The following is a 12,896-nucleotide window of genomic DNA, read 5'->3' on the forward strand; positions in this document are numbered from 1 at the left end:
TATATGTTCCAAAATTTGCTTGGTGTTGGGAAACTTGTGGATCTTGGGTACGCGGTCCATTTTGAAGATGGATATTGTACCATTTATGACAAGAAGCACAAGAACAAGAGACAAGTCATGAAGAGTATCAAGATGGAGAAGAATAAAAGCTTTCCAATTTTGTTTGAAAAGCAAACAAATGTTGCATTGAGAATAGAAACCATTGATGAAACATGGTTATGGCATAAAATACTTGGGCATCTGAATTTCAATAGTCTCAAGGTGCTTTTGATAGACGTATTTATGTGTCTAATTTGTCCTCAATGTTTCGTATTGTTAGTACTCGTTTTCGTCCTTATTATGGTGTTTTGTGTGTTTATAGGTTTTTTTTGGAAATAAATATTGTTGGAAAATTCGGCTCGAAAAATTATGCGGAGCACCCCCGAAGGACATGTGTTATGCGGACTCTCATTTTGGTTAAGGGGTACCTCAATTACTAAGGGGCACCTCAGTTGGCCAACTGCTATTCGCACCCCCGTCTCTGTTAGGGGGAGGTCATCATCTACATTTTGAATTTCAAATTTGGCGGGAAAATAATTCAGACGCAGGCAGAATTAGGGTTGGATTTTTTAGCGTGCTAGAAGGAGATTCAATGGCTGATATTCATTGGGAAGACTTGACTGAGCCTAACATGCATCGTACGGGTCTTTGGTTCGACTGAGTTTGGCTGGATTCCCGCGTGGAAGGAAACAGAGTGTCACGGGTTATAGTTAGTCCATTCCGAGTTATAAGTATGTGATCGAGAGGTTTTCATGTGCCTGATCCGCGTTATATAACTTCTGGATGATGACTCGACGTGTTGGGAGTCTTATGTCACGAGAAAACAACGTGTGGAGTTAAATATGGGAAGAAAATATTCCCGAGAATATTTTTCTTCAATTCCGAGTAATGGAAGATTATATGCAGTTATGATGGGAGATTTGGGGGCAGTGAAGCTATATAAGTCGTTGAGGGTCAGTAGAGTGGACAGACGGAGAGTTTGGGAGATTACAGAGCATCACAGAGTCGAAAAATCAAGTTGCAGGAAAATTCTTTTCTGCTGCTGCATAGCTGAAGAACACGAAGAACAGACTCACCAGGACAGTCGTTTTCCAACAGTGACAACGACTCACAGCCGAGGGTCGTACATCAGAGGCAGACTTATTTGCTACAGCGTTTGCGACACAGAGTCGTGGGTCTTAGAGCAACAATAACAGTGACACATCCTCTGTATCATTTTTTTTTTTGGTTTGTAACAAGTATAATTGTTACGAACCCAGTTTTGAATTATTTCTCCATTTTCATCATTTGTAAACACCCTTTAAGCAATAATAATGATTTTTGAGCGTGTTTCCAACAACTGATGAGAGGATAAATTCTCGCATAACCAAGGCAATGGATGAAGCTAGTCACACATGAATAATGGGTAACTATTTCATTTTCTCTAATATTTAATTTTAATTCACTCAATCACTGCTTTTGCAGAGTTTTTTTTATTGTTTACATAATTTTCTTCATTAGTTGTGATTCAATTAGATAGGTTATGCTTTGTTTAGATAATCTATGCTTAGGGGATACAATTAATTTTTGAGAATATGTTTGATTATTTGTGAATTAAGAAATAAAGGATTAAAAGGCTAATTAGAGTTATGAAATATTTGACATCATTCATTCATGTGTAATAGTGGATTCTAGTGTCTTGGTTATTCCCAATATCTTGATATCACTTTATTTGAGTTTGCTATATTTTTATTTATAAAAATTAAGTCTAAAAAAATCTTCCTTCACAAGTCTCAACGAACCTTTTTACTACAACTCAATTGAAAAACACATCAATTTTTGGCGCCGCCGACGCGGGCTTGTCTTTAGGCTAGAGTTTTTTTTAGATTTTTTTTTTCTTTTTTCGGTTTTTATTTATTTTATTTGTTCTTTTTTACGTTTTTGGGTTTTTGTCTTTTCCTTACAAATTTTTGAATTTGGAGCGAAAGAAAATTTTGCCAAAGCTTTTGGTGAATACTTAAAGACTGGGACTAAAAGGCAAAGCGAAAGGAGCATAAGAAGAAGATTTTTTTTATTTGATAAAAAAAGAGACAAAAAAAAAGAGAGACATTTTTAATTTTTTTTTCTCTTGTACTTTATTTTGTGGACTTTGGACTGTAAACTTTGGGACATTATTTTTAAACCCTACGGAAGGGTAGTTTAAATATTAAACTGTTTGCAGAGAAGGACGGTGATTACGATATCACCTCGGCCCCTCGGGTTCGTACATGACATAGGAGTCGTGGCCCGAGTCGACTACAACGGTTCATCCCCCGTCTGGAACGGGAGGTAAGTTTGTCGAAACACTCGCGAATCCCCTGTCAGCGAGTTACTGTCTTCCTTCGTGTGAATATATGTCGAGGAACTGAAAACGGCTGCTTTAATTTCCTAGTAAAGGGTAAGGACTGGCCATACAAGATAAGGTTTCGGATTTCATCACCGTTCTCTTCTTTCCCGCCTTAGGAAAACGATACTTAACGCGAACCTAAGCTTTAAAATTTGGAAAAGATCGAGACCTATACGGTAACGAGCTTAGTAGGAAAGTCGTTCGAAAAATATTGGTTACTCTTTTAAGCATACTTGAAGTTCATGATGGTTTCTGTGAGTTGAATGCGTGACTGCGCCGCCTTGTAATGCGATGAGGCCTTGGGTATCAAAGCTCCACGCAGCTTCCCTTGCCTCTATTCAACTTACTTTGACTCGGATTGATTCCAGAGGGGTTTGCTTAAATTGCAACGAATTCCCTTTCGAAGGATTAGAAGCTGGTCTAGAAACAATCTAAGTGGAGCCATCATGCTTTTTGTTTGCTAGAAATCAGTAGGTTTGTTGTGGTGAAGTCAGCCTTGTTTGTGTTTGCATAGAACTTCCCTTCCTTTTAGGACTTTTCTTTTTCTTTTGTTTTTCTAGTGTATGCCCGAGGTTATCAGAGAGCGGGCTTGGAAAATAAACACTCTAGGTCGTTTGATTAGTGATAAACCTAGTAGTTCCTCTTGTGAAGGAGGAGAGCTCGAAGACTCTTCTTTTGAGAGCCCTGTTTTTTGAAACTTCAGTTTTGAAAATCTGTCTCTTCGTGAGGAAGGTACCCCTAGTACTTCAGCTGTGCCACCGATGGAAACTTTGAAAGATTACATGTTCCCAACTAGGACCAACCGAGCTTCGTGCATTAAATTGCCAGCCAATACGGCTAATTTCGAGATAAAACCTAGTATTCTTCAGATGATCCCTATATTCTTAGGAAAAGATGATGAGAACCCTTATTTTCATATTAGAGACTTTGAGGAAATCTGTGGGACAGTTAGAATAAAAGACCTCACCGATGAAGTTTTGAAACTTAAGATGTTTCCCTTTTCCTTGAGAGATAAAGCCAAGACCTGGCTGAACAACCTACCACCTGAGTCCATTGAAACATGGCAGGAACTTGTTGCTGCTTTCTATATGAAATTCTACCCTAAGCATAAAACTGCAGCTGTTAGGCAGAAAATTAGTGTTAGTGTGCAACAAGAGGGAGAGTCTCTTTATAGGTTTTTAGAGAGATTCAATGATCTCCTATCCCAGTGTCCTCACCATGGATTTGATAAGATGAAACTTGTTGAGATTATTTATAATGGTTTAGACTATTCGACCAAAGCCATGGTCGAGTCTATGTGCGCTGGTGAGTTCACCAGTAAAAATGCTGATGATGCTTTTACCTTCTTAGGAGCTATTGCTGAAAAATCCCAATAGTGGGAGTCTTGTGTTGAACCCCCTAAAAGACTCTTGGTCAATAAAAGTAGCACCAATGTAGTAGATACAAGCATCGGGTCAGATGCTAAGTTTGCTGCATTGTCTAGAAGGTTAGAAGATTTGGAATTAAATCAGCCTAAACATAGGTCTCTTGTTGAACCCAATAAAGCCTCTCAAGTCTCTAGTTATAGAATAGAGCCCGATAACTCATTTTGGGAAGGTCGGGTCAGTGAAGAGCAATCCCATGCTGTCTATAACAATGCTAGGTTTGAGAACCGTCAGAAGTTTGACCCATACTCAGAGACCTACAATCCTGGTTGGAGAAACCATCCTAATTTTTCTTGGTATAAGGGCTAGAATCAAGGTCAGTCTAGTAATTCTCAGCCTCCCCCAGGTTTTGGTTATGCTAAGAACTCTTCAGGTCAAGCCCAGTTCCAGAACCCTTCTGAGAATAAAATGACTAGCTTAGAGGAATCTCTTAGTATATTAAAAAATAGCCAGGATATGCTATCACAAAGCCAGGAAATGTTAATAAAGAGCCAGGTTAGTTTTCAAGAGGAAACCAAGCAGAATTTTAAGAATAATTCCCAGTCTCTTGCTAAATTAGAACTTCAAGTTAGCCAAATAGCTAAGTTTCTCACTGAGATAGAAGATGGAAGGTTCCCTAGTCATACTGATCCTAATCCAAAAGGAGAGAAATCGTAAAATCATGTGAATTCTGTTACAACCCTTAGGAGTGGGAAGAAAGTTGACAATAAGGTCACCATGCCTGAAAGTGAACATGTTGTAGTTCACCCTTCTGAGCCAGAAAATGAGGAGACTGATAGAGTCTCTAAAGACACCAATGAGGGTCCTGTTGAGCCCGGCTTTGTTCCCAGGGCCCCGTTCCCCCAGCTGATAGTTCCAACTAAGAGGGAGTCCGATATATTGGAGGTTTCTAAGGAGGTAACTATCAACCTACCATTGTTGGATGCGATTAAGCATATTTCCGCTTATGCCAAGTTTCTTAAGGACTTGTGTACACGAAAGTGTAAGCTTAGTGTCCAAAAGAAAGCCTTCCTAGCTAGTCAAGTGAGTTCCATTATTCAGAATACCACTACTCCTAAGTATAAAGACCCAGGGTCCCCTACCATTTCTTGCACAATAGGTAAATACCGTGTTGAGAAAGATTTGGTTGACTTAGGAGCCAGTGTGAATTTACTTCCATACCATGTGTACCTCAAGCTAGGACTTGGTGATATGAAACCTACCCAGATGACACTTCAGTTAGCTGATAGGTCCGTTAAAATTCCTCGTGGTGTGATCGAGGATGTTCTTATTGAGGTCGACAAGTTTATTTATCCAGTGGATTTTGTTATCCTAGATACCCAACCTGTCCCTGACCCAGAGAACCAGATACCAGTGATTTTAGGTCGCCCATTTTTAGCAACATCCAATGCGATCATTGATTGTCGAACTGGTATTATGAATTTGTCTTTTGGTAATATGACTATTGAGCTGAACATCTTTCATATTAGTAAGCTACCCTCTGAACTAGATGACTCGAGCATAGAAGAGGTAAACATGATAGGAACATTAGTCGAGGAGTCATTACCAAATACTTTGTTAGAAGATCCGTTAGAGAAATGCCTAGCTCACTTTGGGATTGATTTCGATGATGATAATGTGATTAATGAGGTGAATGCTTTGTTAAATTCAACCCATTTGTTAGACACTAGTAACGGATGGAAACCTAAGTTCGAACCACTACCAGTTTCTAAGTCTACCCTAGTTCCTTCGTTAGAAGAGCCTCCTAAGTTGGACCTAAAACCATTGCCAGATACCCCTGAAGTATGTGTTTTTAGGCCCGTCTGAGACTTTACCTGTGAGTGTTGCTTCCGACTTGGATAGTGATCAGGAAAGTAGGCTAGTGACCGTCCTTCAAAACAGCAAAGAAGCTTTAGGGTGGACCATAGCTGACATTAAGGGTATAAGTCCTACTGTTTGTATGCATCAAATCTATTTAGAGGAAGATACCAAACCATCTAGGGAGATGCAACGAAGACTAAACCCTAATATGAAAGAAGTAGTTCGAACCGAGGTTCTTAAGCTGTTAGATGCAGGCATTATCTACCCCATTTCAGACAGTAAGTGGGTCAGCCCCGTTCAGGTTGTTCCCAAGAAATCCGGTATTACTGTAGTCCAGAATGATAATAATGAGTTAATCCCGACCCGAGTGACCACGGGTTGGCGTGTTTGTATTGACTATAGGAAATTGAACAAGGTCGCTAGGAAGGACCACTTTCCCCTTCCCTTTATCGACCAAATGCTAGAGAGATTAGCTGGACATAGTCATTACTGTTCTCTAGATGGCTACTCAGGCTACAATCAGATCGTTATTGCCCCAGAAGACCAAGAAAAAACTACTTTTACCTGTCCCTTTGGTACCTTTGCGTATAGACGCATGCCTTTCGGGCTATGTAATGCCCCTGCGACTTTTCAGCGTTGCATGATGAGCATATTTTCCGATATGGTAGAAAAGTTTTTAGAGGTCTTTATGGATGATTTTTCAGTGTTTGGTTCGTCTTTCTATGAGTGCTTGCATCATTTGTCATTAGTGTTGACTAGGTGTAAGGAAAAGAATCTAGTGCTTAATTGGGAGAAATGTCATTTCATGGTTCGATCAGGAATTGTTTTAGGGAATATCGTATCTTCTAAGGGTATAAAGGTAGATAAAGCCAAAGTTGACCTTATCAAGACTTTACAGGTCCCAAAAACCATAAGAGATTAGGTCATTCTTAGGGCATGCAGGTTTTTATCGTCGATTCAATAAGGATTTTAGCTTGATTTCTAGACCTCTTTGCAATTTGCTTGCAAAAGATGTTAAGTTTGTCTTTGATGATGCTTGTTTAGAGGCTTTTGAGAAGCTTAAGACTTTACTCACTATCTCCCCCATAGTCCAGGCACCCAACTGGAACTTACCCTTTGAGATCATGTGTGATGCTTCGGATTATGCTATTGGTGTTGTGCTAGGTCAGCGAGAAAACAAATTACTTCATGTGATTTACTATGCTAGCAAAACTCTGAATGATGCCCAGTTGAACTATACCACTACCGAGAAGGAACTGTTAGCCATTCTGTTCGCCTTAGACAAGTTTAGACCCTATCTCTTAGGTTCTAAGATCGTAATATATACTGATCATGCTGCTTTGAAATATCTTTTGTCTAAGAAGGATACAAAACGTAGATTGATTAGGTGGATCCTTTTGTTTCAAGAGTTCTCTCCAGACATTAGAGACAAAAAGGGTGCCGAAAATATAGTAGCAGACCACTTATCTAGGCTAGTTGTTGATTCCCCTGATGATTCCCTTCCTATAAGGGATAGTTTTCCTGATGAAAAACTTTTCTTTGTTACCCAAGCACCTTGGTATGCGAATATAGTGAATTATCTTGTTACTGGTCGAATGCCCCAACATTGGGGTAAACAAGATCGTTCTAGGTTTTTAGCCGAGGTTAAGCACTTCTTTTGGGATGATCCTTATTTGTTTAAGTATTGTCCAGACCAGATTATTAGGAGATGTATACCTGAGAGTGACCAGTCCAGTATTATTTCCTTTTGTCATGATCATGCTTGTGGGGGTCACTTTAGTGCTAAAAAGACTGTTGCTAAGATATTGCAGTGTGGATTCTATTGGCCTTCATTGTTTAAAGACTCCCATAGTTACTGTGTTACTTGTGAACGTTGCCAGAAATTAGGAACCATTTCTCGTAGGAACATGATGCCTTTGAACTCGATCCTAATTGTTGAGGTCTTTGATGTGTGGGGTATTGACTTTATGGGTTCGTTTCCTAATTCTTTTGGTAACCTATACATCCTTGTCGCCATAGACTATGTCTCTAAGTGGATTGAGGCGGTTGCGTGTAAAACCAATGACCATAGGGTTGTGATTGAGTTCTTGAAAAACAATATACTTACACGTTTTGGTACATCGCGAGCTATAATTAGTGATGGAGGGTCGCACTTTTGTAATGGACCTTTTAAGCTTTTGATGAAGAAATATGGTATTACACATAAGGTAGCTACCCCATATCATCCACAGACTAGTGGTCAGGTTGAGGTTTCCAATAGGGAGATAAAACGTATATTAGAGAAAACAGTTAATCCTAATCGGAAAGACTGGTCGTCTAGGCTTACTGATGCCTTATGGTCTTACCTTACTGCGTTTAAGACCCCCATTGGAATGTCGCCTTATCGACTTGTGTATGGAAAGGCATGCCATTTACCTGTTGAGTTAGAACATAGAGCTTATTGGGCTGTTAAGCAGCTAAATTTTTCACTTGACAAGGCAGGAGCCCATAGGAAACTCCAGCTCAATGAGTTGGACGAGATTCGTATAGATTCTTACGATAGTGCGAAGGAGTATAAGAACAAAATGAAACTTGTGCATGATAGAAATATTTTACGGAAGTCATTTTCTCCAGGTCAAAAAGTTCTTCTGTATGATACCCGCTTGCATCTTTTCCCTGGGAAGTTACGTTCTTGGTGGACGGGTCCTTTTATTGTTCGCACTGTCTTTCCTCATGGAGCTATTGAAATTGAGACACCGGATGGTAGTAGTTCTTCGAAGGTTAACGGTCATAGATTGAAACCCTTTTTAGAAACCTTTCCTACAGGTGATGTTGAAGAGGTCCCTCTGGAGGACCCTGTTTACCCTTGATTGACCATCGAGGCAGTTGCATGTTGTATATTAGTTTTTGATTTTCTTCACCCAAGTACTATCTTTCCAACTTCTCCTCGTGTTATTTTACTTTTGGTACTGCTCTTTCATTAGAAACATTGAGGACAATGTTAGATTTAAGTTTGGGGGTGGGGAAGAACTTTTTAGTTGCACTTTTGAAACTTCTAGCGTCACATGGTATCCGGTTAGCTAAGTTTACATACTGTTTCTCACTGAAAAGATAGAAATTGGAATGCTAGGGATAACAACCTATTGAGACATTAGAGAAAAAGACATTGAGATCCTTGAAATTTAGGAGAGAACTTGTTCCTTTTAGAGGGTAACCGTGATGGACCTAACCATCCATGATGGAAATGAAAGTAGGTCAGGAAATGCCAGAAAAACAAAGCAACCTCACAATGTAGTCTTAATTACTGGATTACGACTCTCTCTCAGTAGAAACTTATCATCATCAACAAGCGAAGAGACATCAAAATCTATGAAGAAAGTTGAAGACGTTTAAGGTTTAGAAGCAACAATCGAAAAGAATAATTCAAAAATCAAAGTTGAAGACTTAGTTACAAGATATAAGTTGTTGGAATTCATGATACCAAGACATCACAAGTTGCGAAGATCCAAGTTTTAAAGTCCTTCTCTCATGGCCATGTAAATTTTTGTCTTGTAATTTTCCAAAAAAAAAAAAAAATCACTACGTTCTTTTTGTTCTATAATTAGTTTTTTCAATAAGGCCATAGGGAAGTAGAAATTTTTAAGTCAAGCAAGAAATCGAAGAGAAGAGTTAATTGTCAAGGTTCTATGAGGTTCGATAGTTTATCATCAACAGTTGAAGCCCGAAGAAGACGTTGTTTCTACTGAGCAATATGAGAGAGTCGAAGAAAGATACATTTGGTTGCTTTGTTAGTCCGCTTTTAATCTGGCACAAGATCTTTCTAGCACTGGTTTAAATCATCACACGTAATTAGTCCAGCTGTGTAACAGATGTCCCTCTCATATTTATCTCTCACCTAATCTTATCCAGCTGTAAATCAACGGACGCATCTTACAATGTTTATCTAGCTGTGTAGCGGATATCTCTTTATCTAGCAGTGTTACGGATGTGTCTCCCCTTTTATTTAGTCAGCTTTAGAGCTGACACCTTTAATTTCTCTGGCATTCTAGTTACTTGGAGATAGGTTGAGAATTTGTATGTCCTCATAGCTCTTTGGATACTTGTGATCAATTAGAAGTCATGGTTTTGTGGGTACACCTCTGGTAAACCCTCCCGAGATTAACTCGGTTTTATTTTTTTATTAGTTTTGCTCGAGGACTAGCAAATAATAAGTTTGGGGGTATTTGATAGACGCATTTTTGTGTCTAATTTGTCCTCAATGTTTCGTATTGTTAGTACTCGGTTTCGTCCTTATTATGGTGTTTTGTGTGTTTATAGGTATTTTTTGGAAATAAATATTATTGGAAAATTCGGCTCGAAAAATTATGCGGAGCACCCCCCGGAGGACATGTGTTATGCGGACTCTCATTTTGGTTAAGGGGTACCTCAATTACTAAGGGGCACCTCAGTTGGCCAACTGCTATTCGCACCCTCGTCTCTGTTAGGGGGAGGTCATCATCTACATTTTGAATTTCAAATTTGGCGGGAAAATAATTCAGACGCAGGCAGAATTAGGGTTGGATTTTTTAGCGTGCTAGAAGGAGATTCAATGGATGATATTCATTGGGAAGACTTGACTGAGCCTAACATGCATCGTACGGGTCTTTGATTCGACTGAGTTTGGCTGGATTCCCGCCTGGAAGGAAACAGAGTGCCACGGGTTATAGTTAGTCCATTCAGAGATATAAGTATGTGATCGAGAGGTTTTCATGTGCCTGATCCGCGTTATACAACTTCTGGATGATGACTCGACGTGTTGGGAGTCTTATGTCACGAGAAAACAGCGTGTGGAGTTAAATATGGGAAGAAAATATTCCCGAGAATATTTTTCTTCAATTCCGAGTAATGGAAGATTATATGCAGTTATGATGGGAGATTTGGGGGAAGTAAAGCTATATAAGTCGTTGAGGGTCAGTAGAGTGGACACACGAAGAGTTTGGGAGATCACAGAGCATCACAGAGTCGAAAAATCAAGTTGCAGGAAAATTCTTTTCTGCTGCTGCATAGCTGAAGAAAACGAAGAACAGACTCACCAGGACAGTCGTTTTCCAACAGTGACAACGACTCACAGCCGAGGGTCGTACATCAGAGGCAGACTTATTTGCTACAGCGTTTGCGACACAGAGTCGTGGGTCTTAGAGCAACAGTAATAGTGACACATCCTCTGTATCGTTTTTTTTGGTTTGTAACAAATATAATTGTTACAAACCCAGTTTTGAATTATTTCTCAATTTTCATCATTTGTAAACACCCTTTGAGCAATAATAATGATTTTTGAGCGTCTTTCCAACAACATGATGAGAGGATAATTTCTCGCGTAACCAAGGCAATGGATGAAGCTATTCACACATGAATAATGGGTAACTATTTCAATGTCTCTAATATTTAATTATAATTCACTCAATCACTGCTTTTGCAGAATTTTTTTTATTGTTTACATAATTTTCTTCATTAATTGTGATTCAATTAGATAGGTTATGCTTTGTTTAGATAATCTATGCTTAGGGGATACAATTAATTTTTGAGAATATGTTTGATTATTTGTGATTTAAGAAATAAAGAATTAAAAGACTAATTAGAGTTATGAAATATTTGACATCATTCATTCATGTGTAATAGTGGATTCTAGTGTCTTGGTTATTCCTAATATCTTGATATCACTTTATTTGAGTTTGCTATATTTTTATTTATAAAAATTAAGTCTAAAAAAATCTTCCTTCACAAGTCTCAACGAACCTTTTTACTACAACTCAATTGAAAAACACATCAGCTTTCCAACAAGAACATGGTGCAAGGACTTCCACAACATATCAACCACAAGGATGGAGTATGTGAAGGTTGTGCACTTGGTAAACAACATCGCCAACCATTCCCAAAAGGCGTAGCATGGAGAGCAAAAGAAATTCTTGGTTTGGTACATACCGATGTGTGTGGACCAATGAAAACACCGACTCATGGAGGTAATAGATACTTTATCTTATTCATTGATGATTTTAGTCGTACGACCTTGTTGTACCGCATGAGACAAAAATCCGAAGTTTTTAGCATCTTCAAGAAGTTCAAGAGCCTTGTTGAAAAGCAAAGTGGTCACTAAATCAAAGTTTTGAAAAGTGATAGAGGCAAAGAGTACAACAACAAAGAGTTTGATAAATTTTATTGAAGATGAAAGCTTGGAAAGGCAACTAATCGTGAGTTATACTCCTCAACAAAATGGTGTTTCCAAGAGAAAGAACCAAACCGTGATGGAGATGGAGAAGTCCATGCTTCATGAGAAGGGTATGCCTAAAGTGTTTTGGGCCGAAGCCATTAACACTGCCGTCTACTTGATGAATAGGTGTCCAACAAAAGCCGTATGGGATAAAACTCCAATTGAAGCATGGGGTGGAAGAAAACCATCAGTAAGGCATCTTAGAGTCTTTGGTAGTGTATGTTATTCTCAAATGTTATAGGTTGTTTAGATTGAATAACAACACAATGATCACAAGCCGTGATGTCTTGTTTGATAAAGGAGCTTCATGGAATTGGGAAGAAAGTAAAAATGAGAAAAGAACCATTATTGTTGATGAAGAGCAAGAAAATTCAGCTTGAAGAAGGTGAAGAAAATTAGGAAAAACTACCTCAAATATCACCAAATACAAGACAAGGAGTATCTCCAAGTATGTCTCCAAGTACTAGTGCATCAACATCACCACCGTCGACACCAAATAAGATGAGAAGGTTGAGTGAAGAGTATGAAAGATGTAACTTTTGTACGGTTGAACCGGAAAACTTTGAAGAAGCATCTTTGGATAAAAGCTATGGAAGAAGAATTTTTTGTCATTGACGAGAACGATACATGGGAGAAAGTAGCAAGGCCAAGTGACAAAGAAGTTAGTGGTGTGAAATGGATCTACAAGGTGAAGTACAATGCGGATGGATCGGTTCAAAGATACAAAGCAAGGTTGGTGGTTTTGGTATTACTGGAACTTAGAACCTAAGGGTCACTAAGGGTTCACTATTTCATGCATTTTCACTTTGGTGAAAGAAACCTTTAGTCTCACCTATGAAAAACTAAAGATGAAAGATCGTTATACTATATGATTTTTGCAGTCCATATATGACCCTGGGGTCAACACACTATTGTGTGAGGGAGGGGATGTTAGAATTCCTAGTATGACTTCAACATGCACGATCTGTCTGTCTGTTCAGTCCGTTCGGGTCATGAGATTGGGATGTTGATTTACCAAGATCTATCTGTGTTTCATGTTTTA

The 12,896-nt window shown here is 38.8% G+C and overlaps 1 long non-coding RNA gene across 1 annotated transcript; it reads left to right on the forward strand.

The window, feature by feature from the left end:
* Positions 1-234: 234 nt before the first annotated feature.
* Positions 235-11,501, forward strand: LOC113362267. Its single transcript, XR_003365662.1, has 3 exons — positions 235-261; positions 750-752; positions 11,417-11,501. It is a non-coding gene; the product is annotated as an uncharacterized LOC113362267 (long non-coding RNA).
* Positions 11,502-12,896: the final 1,395 nt, after the last annotated feature.

The sequence above is a fragment of the Papaver somniferum genome, chromosome 3, assembly GCF_003573695.1.
Source record: "Papaver somniferum cultivar HN1 chromosome 3, ASM357369v1, whole genome shotgun sequence".
Lineage (NCBI taxonomy): Eukaryota > Viridiplantae > Streptophyta > Magnoliopsida > Ranunculales > Papaveraceae > Papaver > Papaver somniferum.